The sequence below is a fragment of the Pan paniscus genome, chromosome 14 (genome assembly GCF_029289425.2).
Source record: "Pan paniscus chromosome 14, NHGRI_mPanPan1-v2.0_pri, whole genome shotgun sequence".
Taxonomy (NCBI): domain Eukaryota; kingdom Metazoa; phylum Chordata; class Mammalia; order Primates; family Hominidae; genus Pan; species Pan paniscus.
The window spans coordinates 18,541,490-18,548,726 of NC_073263.2; the positions used below are offsets into that span (position 1 = coordinate 18,541,490).

A 7,237-nucleotide genomic window follows, 5' to 3' on the forward strand; every position below is an offset into this window, starting at 1 on the left:
CTAAGAGGAGACACCCATCCTCTTAGGGCTGCCTGGGGTATCTGAAGCACAGGTGGTAGCAGCGGACTCCTCAACAGAGGCACTGAGATCCAGGATAATGTCTCCAAGGCAGTAAATCAAATGCCTGTTGATGAGTGGTTGTTGTAGTGACTCCAAGACTAGACACTCAGCTGGCATTTGTTCACCCCAAGAATTTCTACTATGAGATCTGGGAGGACTCCCATTAGGCTCTGCAAAGCCTGTTTCTCAGCAGCCAGTTTCTGCTCCTGGGTCCTTACAGGCTGTGGAAACTTAGGCAAAACTCCACCAGGCCAGGTGGACTCCTGAAGAAGCCAGAGGTACTGCACCCAGCACTGTGGACTTGTTAAATTAGCTACCTGCACCTCTAGCCACCTTTGAACTAGGGTACCAAAGATAAGACAAAGAAACATCTACATGTTTTCAGTACACAGCCATTTCCACTGTTCTGTTAGTAGCAAGAGAAGCAGATTCAGGGCTGTGTCAGCTAACTCTGTCTCTGTTCCTGAACCGTCGTTGCTGGATCGTGGGCTGGCACAGCTGCATCTGACAAGCAGCTGTCCACGTGTCCTTTGGGAAGTTGTTCAGGATCTTTTTCTGGGGCTTCTGTTGCCTCCATCTCCAGTAACTTTGTCTGTTTTTCAATAAAAGATTCCATCCCAGACATGGATAGGGTCTTGGACTCCACATTGCCTTCCTGGAGACAATAAAGAATCTTATCTTGTGCTTCAGTCACACTTAGTGCTGGAGAAATTTTACTGGGTAAGAACCTCAGCCTGGACTTGCTAGCCTTCTTACCTTCTGTTTGGGACCTGCTTTCAGTCTCGGCCTCACTCAGCTTCTCTGTGGGGCTCTGGGATTCGGAGCAAGGAAACACTGTCTTCAAGGTGTCCACAATGGCACTCACCACCATCTTCTCTATTCTAGAGACCATAAATGGTTTCTTGACAAAGGAAATGCGAGCATCTGTGTTCACAGCAAGAAACTCCTGCACCTCCTCACTGTTGTTAGCAATCTCTGGAATGGCACACAGTTGCTTCAGGAATTATTATAGGAGGCTCTTACAGGCTTCTACTCTGTCACTGTCCATGTTTCCAAATGGAAGATCTGGAAAGAGATTTTTAGGACCCTTCACATTTTTAATGAACTTTCATAGATCTGGTTTCTTCTCCTGATGGCCTGCAGATTCAAGAACTCCCAATAGCGGTGATTCACAGTGTGGTAGGCCAGCTGCTGCAGGCTGCTGTTTTCACCGTCAAGGGATGTCTCATACTTCACAGTACAGCGTGTGCATGGGTGCAATCTGGTGCCACTGTGCTCTCGGGCTGTAATGGTGCCAGTGATATGAAGGTTCTGGATGACAACTGGGCCATCTGGACTGCTTAGGGGCTCAAAGCTGAAGGTGGCTGAGCTGAGAGGACCAGGTGGAGAGGAGGAAAGCAGAACTGGTGGCAGACTAGGATCAAGGTAGGTCACATCATTGGTGAGATCCTTCTCTAAGCATGAGGGCCGTGAGGAGCAGGTCTTTTCCGGCCCCTCCAGCAAAGCTGTAACAGAGGTGGTAACTTCTCCTTGTTCTAGCTCCTTGTCTGCTATGTCAATCTGGATCTCTGGGCAGAAGTTCAGTGTGGAGACAGGCAGGACTGTCTCTGTTTCTGTCCCTGGACCCTCCTCAGCCTCTGCTCCTTCAGATCCCTCACCACCTTTGGGTTCCAGAGCCTGGGAACCCTCTAGGGCACACAGGGCATCCTGAATCCTGTCAGTCAGAAAGTGGCCTGGAGTCTAGCATGATGGTTTCTTAGCCTACTTCAGACAGCGGAGACTCCAGCTCTGAGTCTCCACATAAGAACAGGGGGCCTCGAATATTTGGCTGTAGGAAATGAGATGAGTTGTTTCCTACTTTTCTTTTTTCAGACATTACACCGAAATCTCCCTCTACAGCTTCCTGGCCACCTTCAACCTCTGAGGAGGGGCATGCAGGAATCTCTGGCTCACTGTTTACTTAGGAACCCTGGGGCTGCTACTGGAGAAGGAGCTCTCCCTTCTGGAAGCTGCTGTACCTCAGCAATTAGTGGCAGAGATGTGGGCACTGAGGGCTGTTCAGGGGTACTGGCTGGGCAGGGTGCTGGATCTCTGGCCTTGGAAAAGATACTCATGAGGACAAGGTGGATCCAGTCAGGATCTGACAGCCTGCTGATCAGTGGTAAGACTACACTGCATATGATGAGTTCAACCACTACATGGCATCCAGTATATGAGTCTCCAAGTGGGACTTGGGCACCAGCCCTTGAAGCAACAAATTCACAATACCACATGTATAGGTGGCTTCAGCATTGGGGCTGTGCACAGCAGGATGTGGGGCAGTAGCCTGGCAGTAAGCCTCCCAGAGGTGGGAAGGCTCAACTGGACCATTCTTCCCTGTAGTGGCCTCCTTTGCCTGAATGTAGCTCTGCAGGTGAAAAACGACAGAGAGTCAGAACACTCTGGGCAACAGCATGATGGTCCATCATGCTCATAGTCCTCTGAAGCTCCTGGACCAACTCTTTCATGGCTGCCTCCATTTCCTCCACAAAGGCTGGCTCCTGGCTCACAGAACGGTACAAGGATAATACAAAATCTCAAATAATCACATCTGGATGGTGCGGTTGATCTCCTGTTCCAGCTGTCTTTCTGCCTCAGGGCATAGAGGACAGGTGGCCAATGGGATGAAGCCTTCCAGGAGCAGTGGACTTGAAGCCACTCCAGAGACACTGGAGCCCAGCCATCCTCCCAGCACCACTAGCTATGCAGACAGAAGGCACAGCAGCCACACGCTGACCAGAAGGTGTATGACCAGGAGTCAGCAAGCAAGACCCCCACAGCCATCACCTTTCGCCTACTCAACAGGTTACTGAGGTGACAGCTGGATCCAGCTGGAGTCTCCTGGAACGATGGCACTGTTTCTGTCTTCATGGCTGAACGGACAAGGTGGCTTCCCAAGATGACAGCCTCAAGATTTTACTCCAGAGTTAGGGAAGGTGGGAATGAACTGTATCCCTGATACAGGGTGATCTGGGTGCTGTTCAGGGAACCGAGGCTCCAGGCCCTCTAAGTCCTACAGGCACTGCAAAGCGACAGCAGCAGCTTTGCATTTGCCCATGGCTACCACCCACAGAGTCCTTGAACTCGCCCCTTCCAGTGGAGGTGTGGCTTTGGAGGAAAACTCTGAGGCCTTGATACTTCCCCAGGCAGAAGGCCTCTTTGTGGCCCTGGGGCCCACGGACACTTACACATGCAGAGGGGGGCGGAGGGCCAGGACTGGGTCACACGCTGCCGGGAACCATGCGCCCACACTCAGCTCCGACCTGAAGTGGGCTCATCGGGGTCATCTCTGCTGGCCTCGGCCTGCTGCTCCTGCAGACCTGGGTGACTGCACTCGCAGCCCTGCCTGTGTTAGGGCTGCCAGCCTGCCGGCCACTGGCGACCAACAGTAGCTTTTTATAACTTAAATTTTCTATATTTTCCTTGCATATATTTTTGACTTTGATCATGTATTTTATTTAACCTGCTAACAGAATGTACCTACAGTAAGATTACAATAAAAATTACCATGGTCCATGACAAATTTACTTGTAAGTGCAGTGAGAAAAAAAGTTTAATAAACACAATAGAGATATACAATATGTGGCTTTTCACACAGTCTTTTGTCTCCCATATTATTCCTATCATTTATTCTATATTTCTAAGGTTAAGTAATATTAAGATCAGGTACAAGCATTGTAATGTGCTTTTAATTATTATATATAAATGTATCCCATGACAATTATATTCAACATATTATTTCAAGCTATGTACAATTTTAATAATAATTTTATACACATTGCTTTGAAAATGAGAGCGAATTTGAATATAATCAATAATCACAAAAATATTTACAGTGCAAATATTCTCAGCAAGATATGAATTGTTGGTAAATTCAAAACAAATAGAATTGAATACATGCTAGAGGAATTAGGTAGTAGAATGCAATAAAACAAGCAAAATTTTGTATAATTTTCATTTAGTTCATGTTAAAATGTTTTGAATTCAGATTAATCACATACCATGATATAATGTTTTTGGTTTTGTTTTTTTGAGACAGTCTTGCTCGGTTGCCCAGGCTGGAGTCAGTAGCATGATCTCAGCTCACTGCAAACCCCTGCCTCCCAGGTTCAAATGATTCTGGTGACTCAACATCCCAAGTAACTGGTATTACAGGCATGCCACCATGCCTAGTTTTTTTTTTCTTTCTTTTTTTTTTTTTTTTTAGTCAAGACAGGTGTTTGCCATGTTGGCCAGGATGGCCTGGAACTCCTGGCCTCAAGTGATCCACCCACGTCAATTTCCCAAAGTGCTCAGATTGCAGGCATGAGCCACGGTGCCTGGCCCTGATATAATGTTTGAAAGTAATGGGTGAATAGTACATTTGAGATACTAGAGACCTATTTGGAACATTAAGTGAATGTATCTCACTCTCTTCTTTAAGAATGTATTCTTTACCATTCTATGCAATAGCTGACATACATGCATATTTTCTTGGGCTGTCTACATGATATACAAATATTTGGATACATACAGTAACATAAACCACTCATCTAAAAGCTTTTCGACCTGACACATAAACTCGGGTTATTTGAAAACGGAATAGTAAGTGTTACTGAAGAGCTTTTACTATGGTTCACGTTTGGTAGTATATGCTAATATCCTAAAAACAAAACAAACACCAAAAATACCTTGATTTTATAATCTAACTTCTCATGTCTAAATTAATCAATAAGATAATTTTTGTATTTTAACTGTATTATAATTTTGATGCTGTGTAATTTCACAATGGATTAAATACTAGCTGATGCTCATCAGAGGTAAACTAGCGAATTATTATCCCATTAAGATAAATTTTGTTTCTGCTAAAGTAACATCTTATTTTAAATGGAGGAATTTACTAAATCAAGTGCTAAGATTTTATTTCTGCTACTAAATGAAAGATACATGTAAAATTCAAATACATTCCATTACTCAATCTATACTTTGTAATCATGAGAATATAGACAGCATATTTTACACAGAGCATACATACAAAGCCTTATCTTCATTGAATTACAAGTAAAATATAGGTATGTAAATATATATACATAATTTAGATATTAAATGACAGAATTTACTTATTTACCTGTGCATGACACAATTTGATTCTATTATTCCAGGTACAGTAACTAGTTGAAAATGGGACATGAAGTAAACTGATATTCTTAAAAGTTAACTACATCCAGTGAATTCATTTTAACGTCTCCAAGCAAGGCAAGACCACCTTCTTAAGATAAGGAATGAGTGGTTACTTATTTTGGCCAAGTTGGCTCAATGATCTGGGGAACCAAAAACTGTATGTACATGGATAGTTGTTTTGTTCCCCCCACAAAAAATTGGGGAACCCATTATTTCCCAATTCATGCTTTTATTTTCATGTAAGAGAAGTTGATGCTCCAGAATCTAAAATTTTAATTAACCAAATACAATGTTCCTAAAGATAAACATTTCCTTAGAGTTAAGCCGGCCAGGCAAGGTGGCTCATGCCTGTAATCCCACCACTTTGGGAGGTCGAGGCGGGCGGATTGCTTGAGGTTGGGAGTTTGAGACCATCCTCGCCAAAATGGTGAAACCCTGTCTCTACTAAAAATACAAAAATTATCTGGGCCTGGTGGCGTGTGCCTGTAATCCCAGCTACTAGGGAGACTGAGGCAGGAGAATCACTTGAACCAGGGAGTGGGAAGTCACAGTGAGCCAAGATCACGCCACTGCACTCCAGCCTGGTGACAGAGCCAGACTCCATCTCAAAAAAAAAAAATAAATAAATAAATAAAATAAAGATGGGGGGAAAATAGTTAGGATAACAGAAAGATAGGGAATACGAAACAGAGAAAATCAATAAACCAAAATTAAATGTTTGGAAAGATAAAAGAATTGGCAAATGTTTACTTAGGCTAAGCAAGAAAAAAAGAGAAGAGACTCAAATTACTAAAATCGGCAATAAAAGAGAACACATCACTGGCAGTATTACAAAATAAATATGATTAAAAGAGAATGCAATGAAAAATCTTATGCCGAAAAAGTAAGATAGCCTAGATAGAATGAAGTCCTAGAATGACAGAAACTAAAATAGTTTAAAGGAGAAATTAAAAATATAAGTACATCTATGGAAGGTTAAAACATTGGATTCTAATTTTAAAACCTAACAATAAAAATCTCATCTCAGCTAGCTTCCCAGGTGAATCAAACACTCTGAGAAATTAATATCAATTGTTCACCAACCCTTGAAGAAAATAAAAGGGGAGAGAATACTTCCCAATTCATTTTACAAACAGGATTACTCTGACACCAAAACTGAATCACAAAACAATATAGACCAGTATCTTTGTTTTATAAAATCAAAAATCTTCAACAAAATACTGCCAAGCTGAATCCACCAACATATAAAATAGATTATGCACTGTGTGCAAATGTGATTGACCCCAGGAATGCACCATTGATTTAATATTTGAAAAATCAATGAATGCAAACACAATATTAATAGAATAAAAGACCAAAATATATGAGCATCTCAACAGACAGAAAGCATTTGAGAAAATATTACACATTTTCATCATGAAAACACTCCAGTTATGGACAGTAAGATAACTTCCTGAAACTAGTGGTAGTTATCTATGAAACCCACAGCTATCATTACACTCTGCAATGAAAGAGTGAATCCTTTCCTGGCAGGGTTAGTTCCAAGAATGTCCACTCTTGCAAATTCTACTCAACATTATACTGTGGATTCTAGCGAGGTGTATTTAGTAAAGAATAGAAAATTGAAAACATCCTGATTGAAAAAAAAATAAAATTATTTATATTTACAGATGGCATGATCTCATATATATGTAATTCTAAGAAATTCAGTAAAACAGTATTCAAAATAATAAATTTGGCATGGTTTCCAGATATAAATGCAATGTTAAAAATTAATTTTATTTCCATATACTCTCAATGAACTGCCTTAAAATGATATTAAAGAAACAATCCCATTTATAATAGCAGCAAAACAAGTAATAAATTTAGAAATTAACAAGAGCAGTTCAAAACGAATACTCCGAAACCTCCAAAATATTGTTGAAATAAACTGAAGAAGAACTAAATAAATGAGAAGAGGTGGAGCGAGATGGAGGAT

At 41.8% G+C, this 7,237-nt stretch overlaps 1 pseudogene; it reads right to left on the minus strand.

Annotated features, from left to right (window-relative positions):
- On the minus strand, positions 1-2,970 carry LOC117975517 (sorting nexin-19-like; annotated as a pseudogene).
- Between the last annotated feature and the right edge of the window lie 4,267 nt (positions 2,971-7,237).